Source organism: Lithobates pipiens, unplaced genomic scaffold (genome assembly GCF_037356315.1).
Source record: "Lithobates pipiens isolate NorthernLeopardFrog02 unplaced genomic scaffold, aLitPip1_a1.2 Scaffold_8, whole genome shotgun sequence".
Classification (NCBI taxonomy): domain Eukaryota; kingdom Metazoa; phylum Chordata; class Amphibia; order Anura; family Ranidae; genus Lithobates; species Lithobates pipiens.
In genome coordinates this window covers 377636793-377655995 of record NW_027507903.1, presented here as the reverse complement: position 1 = coordinate 377655995, position 19203 = coordinate 377636793, and the positions used below count along the sequence as shown (strand labels likewise).

General features: G+C 44.0%; 1 protein-coding gene across 4 annotated transcripts in view; it reads left to right on the top strand.

Moving 5' to 3' along the window:
• LOC143964080 (A disintegrin and metalloproteinase with thrombospondin motifs 2-like) overlaps window positions 1–19203 on the top strand; it is a 1751863-nt gene that overhangs the window by 1427399 nt on the left and 305261 nt on the right. The window lies entirely within an intron of this gene.

Genomic DNA, 19203 nt, shown 5'->3' with positions numbered 1-19203 from the left:
GGCAAGGAGAGTGAGTAAACTCAAAGCCCTTTTTTTTAGGGCACTCCTTTTCCGGACCATTCAGTTTTTAAGACAGATCCGGCCTTTTTACCTAAGGTAGCCTCTAGTCTTCAGAGAGTCCAAGAGATTGTGCTGCCTGTTTTTCGTTCAAAGCCAGTGAGAGAACAGGAACACATCTTAATAAATTGGATGTTACAAGATGTGTCCTTCATTATTTAGATTGCACAAGTCAAGTTCAGGAAGTCTGATTCACTTTTAGTGTTATTTTCAGGGGCTAGGAAGGGTTCCAAAGCCTTTACACGTATGATGGCCAGATGGTTAAGGTCAGCCATTGGGCAGACTTACGTGGTTGGGGTGTTAGAGCCTCCAGTTGGAATTAGAGCACACTCAACCAGGGTAGTGACAACTTCGCAGGCAAAGTGGGCTGGTGCGTCTCCTGAACAGTTCTGTAGAGCTGCAACGTGGTTCAGTATTTCTATCTGTATGTTGCCCTTTAAGAGGCAGTCAGCTCCGTGAGTCGGGTTGCGGGTACCCGGGAACCGATCACCGTGGGGATACCCGTGATCGCCTCACAGAGAGGCACAACGGGGAGATGCTAATATAAACAAGCATCTCCCCATTCTGCCTAGTGACAGTGCCGCTTATCTCTGCTCGCTGTGATCAGGAGCAGAGATCAGTGGTGTGTCACACATAGCCATGCCGCCCACAGTTAGAAACACTCCCCAGGACACACTTAACCCCTTAACTGCCCCCTATTGGTTAACCCCTTCACTGCCAATGTAATTTACACAGGAATCAGTGCATTTATATAGCACTGATTGTTGCATAAATGACAATGGTCCCAAAAATGTCCGATGTGTCCGCCATAATGTCACAGTCACGATAAAAAATTGCTGATCGGCGCCGTTATTAGTAAAAAAAAAAATTATTAATAAAAATGCCATAAAACTATCCCCTATTTTGTAAACGCTATAACTTTTGCGCAAACCGATCAATAAACGCTTATTGCAATTTTTTTTTTACCAAAAATATGTAGAAGAATACATATCGGCCTAAACTGAGGAAAAAAAATGTAAAGAAATATGTAAATATGATGCTCACAAGTAAGAAAATATGTGCAAATAAGTAAATATAAATGGGTGAAAATTATAATATACAAAGTCCAAATGAAGAGACCAAAAGTGTTTAAATCCATGGTAAAGCGGAACCACAGATGCTGCAAAACTTTTGCGGTGAGAAAACCACAAATGCTCCAAAGCTTTTCAGGTGCAACTCAACACACCCTTATGTGTCCCCACTCACCAAATCACATGACCCCTAGCTTTGCAGTCTGGGGTTCGCTTCAGGCTTAGTAATGGTATCCAAAGATGTTCAGGAGTGGTGATATACACATCAGATCAAGAGGATTCTTAATGAAGGTTCTCAGCACCAGGCACCCCAAAAAGATAATAAAATGGAACTGATAGTGAAAGTACCATTTAAAAATGTTTTATTCTACAAGAGAATAGGTACTTACAAAGTTTCAGGTTAAAACAGGCACATAAAATTTGGTTGTGGATGTGTTGGAACAGCGCCCACGGCATGCGTTCCACGGAGCCGGAAATTATGTCAGTGCTGCCGGAAATGCATCAATGCGTTTCACCCTCCTACAGGGTGTCATCAAAGACCTGATTGCTGGACAACTGAACCATTTTAAAAAGAGTAGAGATGGGAACCTCCACCAAGGCAAAACCAATCAGTATTGACATGGCAGCCATATGGGATAAAAAGGTCGCTCTCAGCACAACTGCAGGGAGAGACCAAAATATATTTTAATAATTTGTTAGCAACAATGGTTCCAGAGACTTAGGACGTCAGTTCTAGCTAGATTGTGGGACTAGTAACATAAAAATAAATCTGCATACAAATGTAAATAAGAGTGAATAAAAAAAATTAACATGATGAAAATAAAAATAAATGGAAAAATAAAAGCAAATAAAAATAAATATAAAAAAATAAAAAAATGTAATAATGACAATAAAAAAAATAAAAAATAAAAATGAAAATAAAAATATAAAAATGAGAATAAAACATAAACCAAGAAAAAAATTCATGGCACCATATTATTCTAAAAGTTCGACAGGAAACTATTCAGATCCAATTCAATGTTTAACCCTTTAGGGCTCATCGTTTTCAAACGATGGATCCACTGGGTCCCATTGCTAGAGATGGCTCACTTAAGGTTACCTCCTCTCCAATGTCCCTCAACTCTATCTATGCCACAAAAGGTGAGGCAACTAGGGTCCCTTCCGTGAACTAGTCTGAAATGATTGGATAAACTATGTTTGAAACCCTTCTTGATCCTATTGACATGTTGCCGTAATCTAACTCCCAATGCCCTGGTGGTCCTACCTACGTATTGTAACCCACATGGACAGGACAATAACTGAAATAAACTTGTTAATTTTAAAGGACTGACCAGTGGAGTGTGCTGTGAACCCAGTTGTTTTCCTCACCCTGTATTTGGATGTTTTACACACAACTAAAAAAAACCGCCTGATCTAAAAAAGTGCATAGCTTCTTAGGGGTGTCTACAACATTGGGTGCCAGTTTAAGTTTTAGCATGGGGGGCTTGGTATAAATAAACTGTGGTTTATTGGTTAGCAATCTGGCTAAATCATCGTGTTTCAACAGGAGAGGCCAATATTTGCGATATAATATATTCCACTTTTTTGTGTTGGTGAGTAAAACCTGACATGAAAGCGATGCCAAAATCTCTTTTGACAGCTTCCCTTTCAAACAGATCATCCCTATTCATACCTCTTATTAAAGCGGGATTCCTCCCTAAAGTGGAACCTCCGCTGATCGGAACCCCCCCCCCCCTCCGGTGTCACAATTGACACCTTTCAGGGGGGAGGGGGGTGGAGATACCTGTCAAAGACAGGTATTTTCACCCACTTCCGGGCATAGACTCCCATGGGAGTCTACGCCATTTCCTGCCCTGCCGCGCTGTCTGCTGGGACACACACGGGTCCCAGTGACAGCGCAGAGATTTCGTATTGCGCGGCGCGGTTCGCGCATGCGCAGTAGGGAACCGGGAAGTGAAGCCGATTCGCTTCACTTCCTGATTCCCTCACCTAGAATGGCGGCGGCAGCAGCCGAGGCCCGAGCGGTCGATGGGCCTCGGCTGCCGGCATCGCTGGAACCCAGGACAGGTGAGTGTCCATTTATTAAAAGTCAGCAGCTGTAGTATTTATAGCTGCTGGCTTTTAATTTTTTTTTTTTTGGCGGAATCCCTCTTTAAGGATAAGGTTTTATTTACCTCACACGGAGTATACCCCTTTTCCAAAAACCGAACAGAACTTGTGCTTGTAAGTCAAAATCCTTGATTCTTGTGCATATGCGACTGACTCTCAGAAATTGGCTTTTGGGAATGGAACTAAGCCACCAGGGGTGATGGCAACTCCCCAAAGGAATATACCCATTTTTGTCCACTTCCTTAAAATAGGTTTTAGTGGACAGCAAATGGTTATCCTTGAAAATAACAAAATCAAGGAAATTGATGTTGTGATTGTCAGAAGTTGCTTAGAACAATATACCAAACCTGTTCTCACCAATTTTTGACAAAAACTGAGACTCGTTTGATCCTGCCCAAATAATGATGATATCGTCAGTGTAACATTTGTAAAACTTTAGCTGAGGAATTTTGGCACCAAAAATGGCATCTTTCTCCCAAAAACTCATGAATAAGTTCGCCACTGAGGGTCCATACTTTGCCCCATAGCCACACCCTTCTTCTGTCTGAAATATTGCTTATCATGCCAGAAAAAGTTGTGGCTCATGGCCAAATCCAAGGCATAAACAACAAAATTCTTTTGTTTGTTTTTTATTTTGGTATTATTTAAGGCCCAAACCACAGCTTCAACTGCATGTCTCTGTTGAATGTTGGTGTACAAAGAATTGATGTCAATACTAGCTAGTATATGGTCATCACCAACTGCTACCTGCTGTAATAATTCTATAAGATGTTTGCTATCCCTGAGGTAGGCTGGACAACTTTGTGCCAGCGGCTGTAGAAAACAATCTAACTATTCACCAATTCTGGCAAACAAAGAATCCACCCCACTCACAATGGGTCTGCCAGGAGGTTTAGCTGGGTTCTTATGGATTTTGGGTAATTGGTAGGTAACTGGCACCCGTGGAGCATCTGGTACCAGATATCTCGCCTCTTTCTTTTGTGACAATACCTTCATCTTGGACATCCTTTACCAGATGTCTCAGCTTGGCTTTAAATTTGTTGGTAGGGTTACCTCACAGTTTTTCATATGTTTCAGCATCATAGACAAGTCTGGTTAGCTCAGCTAGATAGTCAGATTTATTAAGGATAACAATCCCCCCTTTTATCCGCGCTTTGGATGACAATCTGTTTATTATCTTCAAGGGATTTGATACCCCTTTCTAAGTCTGTTTAACTCCTACTGGGTTTGATTGACAATCTTTCTAGATCCTCCTGGACCAAGGATCTAAAAACCTCTATAAAATGGCTATTAAGATTTCTAGGATTAAAAACTGTATTGTTCCTCAAATCAGTATGACTGTAGTCAGATGGTTCCTGTCCTGTTTTGGGTGCTATTTTACTAAAATGTTTCTTAATATTAACTTTTCTCATAAATTTCTGAAAATCAATAAAAATGTCAAAGTTCTTAATGTCCTTATCAGGGGCAAATTTGAGGCCCAACTATAAACTTTTAACTCATCCAATGTAAAAGTCTCATCACTTAAATTAAAGATGCCCTGCATTAGGTTTCTCTTTTTCTTTTTCCTTTTGCCTCCCCTGCAGCCTCTCTGTTTGTTGTGCCTGGTTCTACCACATATGGTCTGGGGGGCCCATGGGATACCACAGTTTCCATTCCCCCCAACCATTCTCCTGAGGGTGTGCACATCCCTCTGGGATGTGTGGATCCCCTCCCCCTCCATGGGGGGGTCACCATTTCCCCTTTTGTGAAAATCCCCCTTATAGTTGTCACCAGGGTGTCCTCTCTGTGCTCTTGAGGGTGGACCCCCTGAGGAAAAAAAGTTTTTTTTTTTTTTTTTAAATGGAGATATTTATTATAGCAAAAAGTAATAAATATTGTGGGTTTTTTTTCAAAATTGTTGCTCTTTTTTTGTTTATAGCGCAAAAAATAAAAAGCTCAGAGGTGATCAAATACCACCAAAAGAAAGCTCTATTTGTGGGGGGAAAAAAAGGGGGGGGGGAATTATCAAAATTAATTTGGGTACAATGTCACTAAATTTTACAAGACCTGAACAAAATAATGGAGTGGGCAACTAATGGAGTGGGCCAAACTGCTGGTTGTAAGGTGAACAGTGGAGCCTTGAGTGGAGTGTGAATAAGTATTGCTTTTTGACTGCTGGTGACTGCTGGGTTGCATTTTTAGGTTCTTTTGGGGCTTTTCCTTGTAGCTTTTTAATACCCTTTTATGACACTTTTCAAATAGTTTTTTTTTTCTTTTCTTTCCTTCCTTCAGCCTACTAATTAAGGGGAGGGTTTAATTGGGCACAGGTGCTTGAGGTCTATATAAATTTGTGTAGAACTCATTGTGAGCCTGCTCATCTTGAGTCTGTGAGAACTCTGTCCAAGTGGAACTGGTCCAAGTGGTGAGTCAAAAACCAGAGTTTAAAACAGGAGGTTATAACAGGGGTCATATTAGCTGTGTAGTGTGAGTACCTGAGTGTTGTCTGAGTAGTGTGTGTGTGTGTGTGTGTGTATCGTTAGTACTTGTGTATTGGGGGTGCATGCTGTTCTGAGTACCGGTGTACTGTCTTGTTGAGTATTAGTGTCAGGAAGCTAGTTGTTAGGTAATTTGGACTGGGTGTAATCTCTAATCCTCATTAAATTAATTGGTACGATGACTGGTGGGTGTGGAGAGGTGACTCAGTATACATCTTGCGGCATGTATGCGTTCCTTGATCATCCGATGGAGGGTGAATACTGCTGTGCAAAATGTAAGCACATTGTTTCCCCGGAAGCCCAGGTTCTGAATCTGGGGAAGCAACTGTCAGGACTTAGAGGACCCTCCACCCTAAACGAGAGCCAGGAACATACACGGCAGGGGCCAGCACAGAGGTGGGTGGAGACAAAGAGGTGCAGGCACTAGCAGAGAGTAGATGGGTGACAGTCAGGAAGGGTAGAGGGGCAAGTGCCCGGGAGGCCAAACCAGGGCTGGAGCATCCCAATAAGTACGCTCCATTGAGTGACATTGGTGATCCCAGTCAGGGACCAGCACTGCTGGAGCTGAGGGATTCTCCTAGTTGCCAGGAGAAGAACTCCTCCAGCAAGAGTGGGGGGGGGATCGAAGGGAAAGGAAAGACAGATTCTGGTGGTAGGGGACTCAATTCTTATGAGGACAGAGAGGCCAATCTGTAACAACAACCTGAAGCACCGAACTGTAGGTTGTCTGCCGGGCGCTCGGGTTCGGCACATCACGGATCTGGTGGACAGATTACTGGGAGGGGCTGGGGAAGACCTGGCTGTCATGGTGCATGTTGGCACTAATGACAAAGTCAGAGGCAGATGGAGTGTCCTAAAGAATGATTTTAGGGACTTAGGAGCTAAATTGAGGAAAAGGACCTCCAAGGTAGTATTCTCAGGAATACTACCAGTACAACGAGCCACACCAGAAAGGAAGAGGGAGATTAGGGAAGTAAACAAGTGGCTCAATAGCTGGTGTAGTAAGGAGGGGTTTGGGTTCCTGGAGGACTGGGATGACTTCTCAGTCCATAACCGGTACTATAGAAGGGACGGACTGCACCTAAATGAGGAGGGTGCAGATCAGCTGGGATTAAGGATGGCCAAAAAGTTAGAGGGGGAGGGTTCAGAGATAGAGATAGTCAGCGTGGAGCATATTCCAGAGGGTAATATTAGGGGCATTAGTGGTAGAGTAACCAAAGCACATAAACCCAAGGTAAATAGAGTAGCAAGTCCTAGTTGTAATCTTGGAACACCCAAGAGGATAGTATGTGACCGGTCAAAATATATTAATACATTAAAATGTTTGTTCACCAATGCCAGAAGTCTGCCAAGCAAAATAGGCGAGTTGGAAGCTCTGGTGCATCAGGAGAGCTATGATGTAATCGGTATTGCTGAAACTTGGCTTCATTCCTCACATGACTGGGCTATTAATATTCCTGGCTATGCACTCTTTTGGAAAGACAGAGTAAAAAGGAAAGGTGGAGGGGTCTGTCTGTATGTGAGAAGTGATCTCAAAGCGAGTGAGAAAGAGGACCTGGTGGACGGAGAATGTGAGTCCAAAGCATTATGGGTGGAACTGCATATAGATGTGCGTAGTTCAAAGTTAATCATTGGAGTTTGTTATAGACCACCCAATGTTAATGAGGGGGTGGAGACTCGGCTCCTTGCACAGATAGAAAGGGCTGCAAGGGCTGGGACAGTGATAATAATAATAATTAACTACCCAGAAATTGACTGGGGTAATGGCACTGCTGGGACAGTTAAAGGGCAAAAATGTATAAACCTATTACAGGACAATTTTATGGTCCAGTTTATTGAGGCCCCAACTAGGAATGATGCTCTGTTGGACCTGGTAATCTCAAACCATGCAGAACGTATTACTAATGTTCAGATAAAGGAACATCTGGGTAGCAGTGATCATAACATGATTTCATTTGATGTTAGCTGTAAGCAAAAATCACATACGGGAAAGATAAAAACACTTAATTTCAAGAGAGCAAATTTTCCAAGGATGAGGGCTGCTCTCCAGGACTTAGACTGGGAGAGAATATTTGCATCAATGGGGACAGAACAGAAATGGGAATTCTTCAAAAAGTCTGTTAGTGATCTCACGGCAAAGTATATTCCCATGGGCAATACGTTTAAAAGGCTAAAAATAAAACCGATGTGGCTCACGGTCAAAGTTAAAAAAGCTATAAACTATAAAAAAAGAGCTTTTAAAAAATATAAAAATGAAAGTGTCATTTAAATGTTACAAGGAATATAACAGAATATGTAAAAAGGAAATCAAGGATGCAAAGATTCAAAATGAAAGACAGATTGCAAAAGATAGTAGGACAAACCCCAAAAAATTCTTCAAATATATTAATAGTAAAAAGGTTAAGTCTGAGCATGTAGGTCCTTTGCAAAATAATCTGGAGTGGGTGACTGGGGACAAAGAGAAGGCTAATTTATTAAATACTTTCTTCAGCTCTGTGTATACAAAGGAGCATGGGGGAGCTAAGGTCCATAATGGGGGTGATACTGACGCAGCCCCAAATCCACAATGGCTCAAAAGTGATATGGTCCAGAAATATTTGGACAGAATAAAGCACCTGGACCTGATGGCATCCACCCACGGATCCTAAAAGAATTGAGCTCTGTAATTTCAAAGCCATTGTATCTAATTTTCAGGGGCTCATTAATGACAGGAATAGTACCACTTGATTGGTGCAGGGCCAATGTGGTGCCTATATTTAAAAAGGGAACAAAGTCTTTACCAAATAACTATAGACCCATTAGTTTAACTTCTATAGTTGGGAAGATACTGGAGGGATTAATAAAAGACCACAGAGACAAGTTCTTGTAGGAAAAAAATATTTTAACCAACAGACAGCATGGATTCATGAAAGACAGAAGTTGTCAGACAAACCTGATTTCTTTTTATGTGGTGGTAAGTAAAACCTTGGACAGAGGGGTGGCAGTGGACGTGACATACTTGGATTTTGCAAAAGCGTTCGATACAGTTCCGCTCACACGGCTCATGTGTAAGGTAAAGTCTACAGGTTTGGAAATATCAGTTTGTAAATGGATAGAAAACTGGCTAAAAGACAAAATTCACAGAGTAGTGGTTAATGATTCTTACTCGGAATGGTCTAAGGTTATCAGTGGTGTACCCCAAGGTTCAGTGTTGGGACCCTTACTTTTTAATATCTTTATAAATGATATTGGGTCTGGGATCAAAAGTAACATTTCCGTCTTTGCAGATGACACCAAGCTATGCAGTGGAATAACGTCCTTACAGGATGTCTCCAATTTACAAGTCAACTTCAATGCTCTGTCTAATTGGGCTACTATGTGGCAGATGAGGTTTAATGTTGATAAATGCAAAGTTATGCACTTGGGGGCTAAGAATATGCATGCATCATACATGCTAGGGGGAGTGCAACTGGGGGAATCCATAGTGGAGAAGGATCTGGGGGTTTTGGTAGATCATAAGCTCAATAATAGCATGCAATGCCAAGCTGCGGTTTCCAAAGCAAGCAAAGTCCTTTCCTGTATTAAGAGAGGTATGTACTCCAGAGAGAGAGAGATATCATTTTGCCCCTGTTCAAATCATTAGTAAGACCTCATCTGGAATATGCAGTTCAGTTTTGGGCACCAGTTCTCAAAAAGGATATCGGGGAACTGGAGAAAGTGCAGAGAAGGGCAACCAAACTGATAAGAGGCGGGGGAGGAACTCCGCTATAAGGAAAGATTAGAGGAACTGAATTTATTCACTCTCGATAAGAGGAGATTAAGAGGGGATATGATCAACATGTACAAATATATAAGGGGTCCATATAGTGAACTTGGTGTCGGGTTATTCACTTTACAGTCAACAAAGAGGACAAGGGGGCACTCTTTACGTCTAGAGGAAAAGAGATTTCATCTCCAAATACGGAAAGGTTTCTTCACTGTAAGAGCTGTGAAAATGTGGAATAGACTCCCTGCAGAGGTGGTTATGGCTAGCTCAGTGGATTGCTTTAAGAAAGGCCTGGATTATTTCCCAAGTGTACATAATATAACTGGGTACTGACATTTATAGGGAAAGTTGATCCGGGGAAAATCCGATTGCCTCTTGGGGGATCAGGAAGAAATTTTTCCCCTGCTTTAGCAAATTGGATCATGCTCTGCTGGGGTTTTTTGCCTTCCTCTGGATCAACTGTGGGTATAGAATTGGGTATATGGGCTGGTATGATATTATTATATATATATATTTTTTTGTGGTTGAACTGGATCGACTTGTGTCTTTTTTCAACCTGACTAACTATGTAACTATGTAACTACATGGCAAATGAGGTTTAATGTGGAAAAATATAAGGTAATGCACTTGGCAAAGAACATAAATGCAAACTACTCACTAGGAGGAGTACCGATGGGGGAATCAAGGATGGAGAAAGAGCTGGGGGCCCTGGTAGATGACAGATTGAGCAATAGCATGCAATGTCAAGCTGTATCTATCAAAGCCAGCAGAATATTAGCATGCATAAAAAAAGGGATATACTCCAGAGATAGATCAATAATCCTACCACAAAAATTGATTAGACCACATCTGGAGTACTCTGTCCAGTTCTGGTCACCATCCCCAGAAGGGATGTGTTGGAACTGGAGAGAGTCCAAAGAAGGGCAACAAAACTGACAAGGGGACTGGAGGATCTCAATTATGAGGAAAGACTGCAAACACTAAATTTATTCCCACTGAAGAAAAGTGGCTTGAGAGTAGATATGATAGCGATTTACAAATATCTCAATGGCGATCCCAGCATAGGAAAAAACGATTCAGTTTTTGAGGAGTGTAAGAAGACATGGGGACACACTTAACCATTTGCTACCCAAGCCAATTCCGACACTTCACTCCTACATGTAAAAATCATATTTGTTTTGCTATAAAATTACTCAGACCCCTCAAATATGTTTTTTTTAGCAGAGACCCTAGGAAATAAAATGGTGGTTGTTGCTTTTTATCTCACACAGTATTTGCGCAGTCATTTTTTTTAACTTTTTCATGCGTTAAAAAAAAAAAAAACAGTAAAGTTAGCCCCTTTTATTTGCATAATATCAAAGGTGATGTTATGGCAAGTAAATAGATACCTAACATGTCACGCTTTGAAATTGTGCATACTCGTAGAATGGCAACAAACTTTGGTACTTTAAAATCCCCATAGACGTCGCTTGAATTTTTTTTACAGGTTACCTGTTTAGAGTACAGAGGAGGTCTAGCACTAGAATTATTGCTCTCACTCCCTCTCACTCTCATTAACATTTGTGGCAATACCTCTCATGTGTGGTTTAAACAACGTTTACATTTGTGGCCACGATCCATGTAAGCATTCTCTTCTGCACACAAGCACATGCAGGACAGGGCAGCTTTAAAAATAAAAATAAAAAAATGTATTGTTTATTTTACTTTTATTTTTATTTTTTGGCACTTTCTTTTTACTTTTTTATCACTTTTATTCCTATTGCAAGGAATGTAAGCATCCCTTGTAATAGGAATAGTGAGTGACAGGTCCTCTTTACAGATCTGGAGTCAATAAGATGAATGGATTTACATTGTATATCCTATATTAATGAGTGGCCACGAGTCTTGTTAAACTCCCTTTTGTGAAAAAGTTATATACCTATTGTGGGGTCATCGGTATGGTATTTGTATATTGAAATCATATCCCCTCTTAAGCGTCTCTTCTCCAGAGAGAACAAGTTCAGTGCTCGCAACATTTCCTCATAACTAATATCCTCCAGACCCTTTATTAGCTTTGTTGCCCTTCTTTGTACTCGTTTCATTTCCTGTACATCCTTCCTGAGGACCTCGTGCCCAGAACTGGACAGAATTCTCCAGGTGCGGCCGGACCAGAGTCTTGTAGAGCGGGAGAATTATTTTATCTCTGGAGTTGATCCCCCTTTTAATGCATGCCAATATTCTGTTTGCTTTGTTAGCAGCAGCTTGGCATTGCATGCCATTAATGAGCCTATTATCTACTAGGAACCCCAGGTCCTTTTCCATCCTAGATTTCCCCAGAGGTTTTCCCCCCAGTGTATAGCGTGGATTTGTGGACATGCTACAGGAGATGGTCGGAGAGTGTGCGGACATGATACAGGAGAAGGTCAGAGAGTGTTCAGACATGATGCAGGAGAAGGTCAGAGTGTGAGGATATGATACAAGAGATGGTCAGAGAATGTGTGGACATGCTACAGCAGATGGTCACAGAATGTGCAGACATTCTACAGGGGATGGTCAGAGAGTGCGCAGACATGATACAGGAGATGGTCAGAGAGTGTGCAAACATGATAAAGGAGATGGTTAGATAGTGTGTGAACGTTCTACAGGAGATGGTCAGAGAGAGTGTGGAAATGATACAGGAGATGGTCAGAATGTGCGTACATGCTACAGGAGATTGTCAGAGAGTGTGCGGACATGCTACCAGAGACTGCAGACCCACTACAAAAGATGGGGTTATAGATTGTAGACATGATAGAGATGGTGTCAGGAAATGTTCCATCCGCTGATAATATCTGTCTTTTGGCGTGCAGTACTGAGGTCCACCAGCAGGTGTCTCCTGGCAGTTTCGAACTGTCAGGAGAGCTTTTCCCTGCTGATGTTATGTCATCTTTGGGCTACAGTACTGGCGTCTACCAGCGGATGGATCCTCGCAGTGTGAAGCAGACAGCACCTCCTGCAATCAGGTGTCACTTGAGGCCAATCACAGGCCTATAAATAGCTGGCAAGCATTCACATGTTTGCCTTGGTATTGTCCTTGTGCCCTGACCTGCTGCTTGTGATCTTGAGCCTGATTCTGATTCTGAACCTGTTCCTGTGCCTGTTCCCTTTGTTTCTGATCCTGTTTTCCTGTCCTGGTCCCTACCCTGTCCCACCTGTTACCATCATCCCTGCCCTGCAGTCTGATCTGTCCATCCTCTCCCTGTCCTGTGTTCCTACCCCATCTGCTGATCTCCCCATGTATGACCTTGGCCTGGCTTGTGTCTCTGATTCTGGACTGCCCTGTTTTTATCTACTGATCCTCTGTGCATGACCCTGGCCTGCCTATCGTTTATGATCCTGGTATTTCCCATGTATTGTACATATCTGTCTGTTGTTATTCGGGGGTCTCTGTTGGTTGATTTATTGCACTGTGTGGTACACATTTGAGTTTCCTCTGTTGCAGTCCACACAGTTCTGGTTTTATCTGATACATGACAGAATACCAAGGCCATCCCTGACCAGAAGTGGCTACACAGAGGAACCATCTTGGTCCAGGTTGCTTACTGAAATGAATTTAGAGGTGATTCATTATTATGCTTTGCTGGCGTCGGAGAGTAGTGACTATCTCCGCCAGACACTGAAAGAGTGGACCAGTGATCAGCTGTTGGAAACCATTCGTTTAGCTCACTCCTGGGTTGATCAGGGCTGTATGCTGTTTGGGGATGTTCAGCCATTAATTCAAATCTGCACAGAGCTGGCCCTGCTCTGCATTCCAGAGGGCCGTGAGGATTTTTCTCCCCCTTTCAGTATTAATCAAGTCACATCACTGGTATGGCTTCTGGAACATGATTCCATTTACTTTTTTGAGCATTACACAGCCTGTTCCCAACAGATGATAATAGAATGTGTTGATTCTGTACAATCCCTTGTCAGACAGGCAGTATATAACACGCAGTTTGTACAACCACTACTTTTAGCATGGTCTGGTATTTTGCAATCAGCCACAGCCAGCCCACAACAAACCATCTCTGCTACCAAACGCCTACCTGCCCAGAGTCTCTTCCTCCATCACCTATGGCAACCTCAGTTTCAGCCCAATATACTCTACGCCCCACCAAATATCAATACTCTGTTTCTTCCTGCTGCACATACCCTGCCTTTAATCCAACTGCCTCTTTCCTGTTGCCTACTATGCCTCAAGAACTTCCCCCAGCCACTGTTACCTCATCCCAGCCCTTCGTTTCAGTATGCCTCACCTCCTACCTACAGTCCTACAGCCACCTACAGATCTCCATCAGTTAAGCCAAAGAAGAAATGAAAGTTCTTCCCCACTCACACGATCCTGCCAGTAACCCAACTTGCTTCCACACCAACCAACCTGCTCCAGTCTGATGCCTTCCAGTCTGATGTCCTGGTCTTCCAGTCTGATGCCTTCCAGTCTTATGTCCCGGCCTTCCAGTCTGATGCCTTCCAGTCTGATGTCCCGGCCTTTCAGTCTGAGGCCTTCCAGTCTGATGTCCCGGCCTTCCAGTCTGAGGCCTTCCAGTCTGATGTCCCGACCTTCCAGTCTGAGGCCTTCCAGTCTGATGTCCCGGCCTTCCAGTCTGAGGCCTTCCAGTCTGATGTCCCGGCCTTCCAGTCTGAGGTCTTCCAGTCTGATTTGCCTGACGTCTCAGTGCCTGCTTTCCAACCTAACGTCTCAGTGCCTGCTGTCCAGTGTGACGTCCCTGCCTTCCAGCCTGATGTGCCGCTGCCTGCCTTCCAGCCTGATGTGCCGCTGCCTGCCTTCCAGTCCGATGTGCCAGCTTCCCAGTCCGATGTGCTTCTGTCTGCTGCCCAGCCTGAGGTGTTCCTGTCTGCTATCCAGCCTGAGGTGTTCCTGTCTGCTGTCCAGCCTGAGGTGCCAGTGCCCGCTGCCCAGCCTGAAGTTCCCACTGCTCAGCCTGAAGTGCCTGTGCCCACTGCCCAGCCTGAAGTGCCTGCTGCTCAGCCTGAAGTGCCTGTGCCCGCTGCCCAGCTTGAAGTGCCTGCGCCTGCTTCCCAGCTTGAAGTGCCTGCGCCTGCTTCCCAGCTTGAAGTGCCTGCGCCCGCTGCCCAGCTTGAAGTGCCTGCGCCCGCTGCCCAGCTTGAAGTGCCTGCGCCCGCTGCCCAGCTTGAAGTGCCTGCGCCCGCTGCCCAGCTTGAAGTGCCTGCGCCCGCTGCCCAGCTTGAAGTGCCTGCGCCCGCTGCCCAGCTTGAAGTGCCTGCGCCCGCTGCCCAGCTTGAAGTGCCTGCGCCCGCTGCCCAGCTTGAAGTTCCTGCGCCCGCTGCCCAGCTTGAAGTGCCTGCGCCCGCTGCCCAGCTTGCGGTGCCCTCTGCCTAGCTTGATGTACCCACTGCCCCGCTTGATGTGCCTGTGCCAGCTGCCCAGCCTGATGTGCCTGTTGCCCAGTTCAAGGTGACTGCTGCCCAGTCCGACAACCCAAACCCTGCCGATGACCTGGAGCCTGCCACCCAACCCAACGACCCGAAGCCTGCCGCCCAGTTCAATGTGCCTGCTGCTAAGCCTATGTCTTCACCTGCTGTCCAGCTTGAGATGCCCATCGCCTGGTTTAATATTTTAGACTGTGTTCATATCCAGCTTAATGTGACTCCACCTGCTGCCCAGCTTGATGCCATGACTTGTCCCAGCAGCAGCTAGTTTGAGCATCTAGAGGCCGCTCTTTTGAGGGGGGGTACTGTCAGAAAATGTTCCATCCGCTGATAATATCTGTCTTTTGGCTTGCAGTACTGAGGTGTCTCCTGGCAGTTTCGAACTGTCAGGAGAGCTTTTCCCTGCTGATGTTATGTCATCTTTGGGCTGCAGTACTGACGTCCACCAGCGGATGGATCCTGGCAGTGTGGAGCAGACAGCGCCTCCTGCAATCAGGTGTCACTTGAGGCCAATCACAGGCCTATAAATAGCTGGCAAGCATTCACATGTTTGCCTTGGTATTGTCCTTGTGCCCTGACCCGCTGCTTGTGATCCTGAGCCTGATTCTGAACCTGTTTGTGTGCTCTGAACCTGTGACCCGTGTTTCTAATCCTGTTTCCCTGTCCTGGTCCCTATTCTGTCCCACCTGTTACCATCATCCCTGCCCTGCAGTCTGATCCGTCCATCCTCTCCCTGTCCTGTGTTCCTACCCCATCTGCTGATCTCCCCGTGTATGACCTTGGCCTGGCTTGTGTCTCTGATTCTGGACTGCCTGTGTTTATCTACTGATCCTCTGTGCATGACCCTGGCCTGCCTATCGTTTACGATCCTGGTATTTCCCATTTATTGTACATATCTGTCTGTTGTTATTTGGGAGTCTCTGTTGGTTGATTTATTGCACTGTGTGGTTGTATTTATAATATTCACTTTCCTAATAAATCATTATATTTCACTTATACACATTTGGGTTTCCTCTGTTGCAGTCCACACAGTTCTGGTCTTATCTGATACATGACAGATAGTCAGAGACTAAGGCCACAGCTGACAGCACAGGGTGATGAGGAGGACTTATATGCAGAGAAGATTGGGGTGATAATCACCTTCACTCCTGTCGGGTGTCCCAGTCAGTCCTCCATTCAAAGCCTGGCCACTGTATTCACCGGTGTCTCCAGGGGGCGTGTCCACTTCATTCAGGGCGGCACCATAACATCATTGTGCATATGACGCCCGCCCAATCCCGAACAGCCGAGCTTGCCCGAGCCCGAACGGCCAAGCTTGTCCGAGCCCGAACGGCCAAGCTTGCCCAAGCAGCGCATGTACAGTTTTAAAGTCGGCCTGCAGCCATGTTTTTACACAGGTGGAAGCTTGCGGTCATCTGGGACAAAGCCAATTTTTGGGGATTCTGGGAAAATCTGGACTGTTGGCAACACTGAGTTATGGGTGAGACATTTGAATCAGAAGATTGGTGTAAGGTGGTGCAGTCATGTCATGTCATGTCAGACATGTCAATATCCAATTAATAGAAGCGAACTATAAAGTGTTTTTGAGGTGATATATGGTTCCATAGTGTATACCTGGTGCCTGCCCAGAATGTTTTAAATGTTGTGGTCAGGAGCGTACAGCTTTCCACACATGGTGGATTAAATATCTCACTAAAGCCTCATAATACACCTGCGATAGTACGTATCTGGGACGAAAGGGTTGCACTTCCCTATGTGTTCTTACTTTCTTTTTTCTTCTCACCTCTTACCTTACTGTGACCATTCCCTCAACACTTTGGGATGATAGCCTGAAGGGCACACAACACACGCAGGTCTGTGACCCTAGGGCTTAGACCATAGCCAAAAAGGGCACTCCGAATGACATCCGTAGCTAAAGTGTGCCCTGCCTCTGAAATATAATTCACCTAGCTAGCATTTAAGAGGGACTAAGTAACAATGTTGTACTACATTTGTGGCATGACCTACTCAGCCTGCATGTGGGAGAACCTTTCGCCATGCAAATGCTGAGCCTATGCCCCCTCCACTAGTCCAGCATACCTCTGCCACCTCACTCCCAGTGACAGAACGTGGTCCCACCGAGCACCTGGTGTGGACCTCATGTGTGCTCTAATTTAAATTATTCTCTCCCATACCATAAGGTCAGGTACTTGAGGTCATCTGTAACCCAGTTACTTTTTTTATATCAGATTTTTTTCATACAAATACCTGTAAATACACAATGTAAATGCAAAGTAAATGAGTCCACCAGCAGACTCACAGCTCTTCAAGACAAGCATATTCACCAACTCCTCCTCACCAACCATATCATACAGTATTTAGGCTTTCCCTTAAATGAAAGGAATTATACTTTTTTATATTATAAGGTCTCTTACTCTGTGTAAGTTGCTATTTACATACACTCAGTAAGGTGACTTTGCATTTACATTTCTATTTTTATTATTTCCATTTTAGTAACTTTTGGGTTATATAAAGCGCTGCTAGTGTCTTAGTAATGTTTACCATTGGTGATCTTCTTTGGCACCAAATTTAAGGATTTTGTATTAATATAGCAGCAGCTATAGTTTAGTATTTGGCGCGAACGCTGAGGGAGTGGGATTTTAGTTCTCTAAATATCTTGCTCATTTGCCTTTACCTGCAAATACACATATACAAATGACAACAAAAAGACATAATTATTAAACACCATCCCATCTCAGCACAGATCTATATGAAAAGTGAAATTTTTGGGGGTAATTTAGCTTAAAGAGGAGGGCCGGTTTTAAAAAAATTTTTTTAAAAGTCAGCAGCTGCAAACACTGTAGCTGCTGACTTTTAATAAGCATACTTACCTATCCAGGGCGCCCGCGATGTCGGCTGCCCGAGGCTGACCCGTCCCTTGGCTCTCAGGTCCCGGTGCCGCCATTTTGGCTAAGGGAAACAGGCAGTGGAGCCTTGCGGCTTCACTGCCCGTTTCCTACTGCGCATACGCGAGTTGCGCAGTGCTTTGTGAATGGGGTGCGCTGTGTTCTGGGACACACAGTTCCCAGAACACAGCGTGACCCATTACCCAGAAGACGCCGCACGGAGGAGAGAAGAGAGAAGATCACCACGGAGGAGGAAGAGGCAGATTAGGACAATGTGCCTAGCAACGGGCATTTCTGGTAAGTTAAAAAAAAAAAAATAATTTTTAATTTTTTTCTAAATTTTAATGTATTTTTTTTTTCAGGATGGCCCTCCACTTTAAGTTAGAGCTCGCCAGTGAGTAGAGTAGGGATGAGCCCGATGTTCGAGTTGAGCGTAAGTTCGACTCGAACATCAGGTGTTCGCCAAACAGCAAACATTATGCGTTGTTCAAGGCAAATTTAAAAGCTGCGAAACACAGTTAAAGTATATGGGAGTGCCTTACCTTCACATTGTATTATGCCAGACGCAAGATTTTATTGAGATGGAAACTTACCCTTGCCTCGTGGAGGAGATCGGTAAACATGGTGCTCCTCCTGTATAAATTGACCTATGAAAATAGACAATGTCCAGGGAAGTTTGATAAAATTTGGTCCTCCTGGATAGATGCATCTGCTGACATTGGTTCCCCCTCCCTCTAAATTTGAGTCGGACCAAAACAGTTGGGAATCTCCCCCTCCGGTTGACTGTCATATTCTCTCTCTCCTGACCATTTCCACCCTGACCTCCCTGGTCCCCAAACCCCCCCCCCGCAGGCTCGTACGAATGTCAAGTACCTGCATGACTGTGAAGTTTCACTGAAGATAACATGCATTTATGATAGAGTGTAATGGCTACTTATGTTATCTGTACTGCTGGATCATTAATTTAAGAATGACTGCTGGATGAAGGTGGTTTCTCCTTTCTATAAATGAGTAATACCGGACTTACTGTACTTTGCAATGTAATGCTGATTTGTCTAATAAAATCTTCTGTTAAAGAAAAAAAAAAGTCTATGGGACCATAACATGAAAATCCAAAAGTGTTCATTCTAAAGGCTTATATGAAATGTGTTGCCATAAAAAGTGTTTGAGGACCCGGGTCCTGCCCCTGAGGACATGTATCAATGCAAAAAAAAGTTTTAAAAAATGTGTTTTTTCCGGAAGCAATGATTTTAATAATGCTTAAAGTGAAACAATAAAAATGAAATATTCCTTTAAATATTGTGCCTGCGGGGTGTCTTTAGTATGCCTGTAAAGTGCCACAGTTTTCCCATGTTTTCCCATGTTTAGAACAGTACCGCAGCAAAATTAAATTTCTAAAGGGAAAAAAAAGTAATTTAAAACTGATCGTGGCTATAATGAATTGTCAGGTCTTG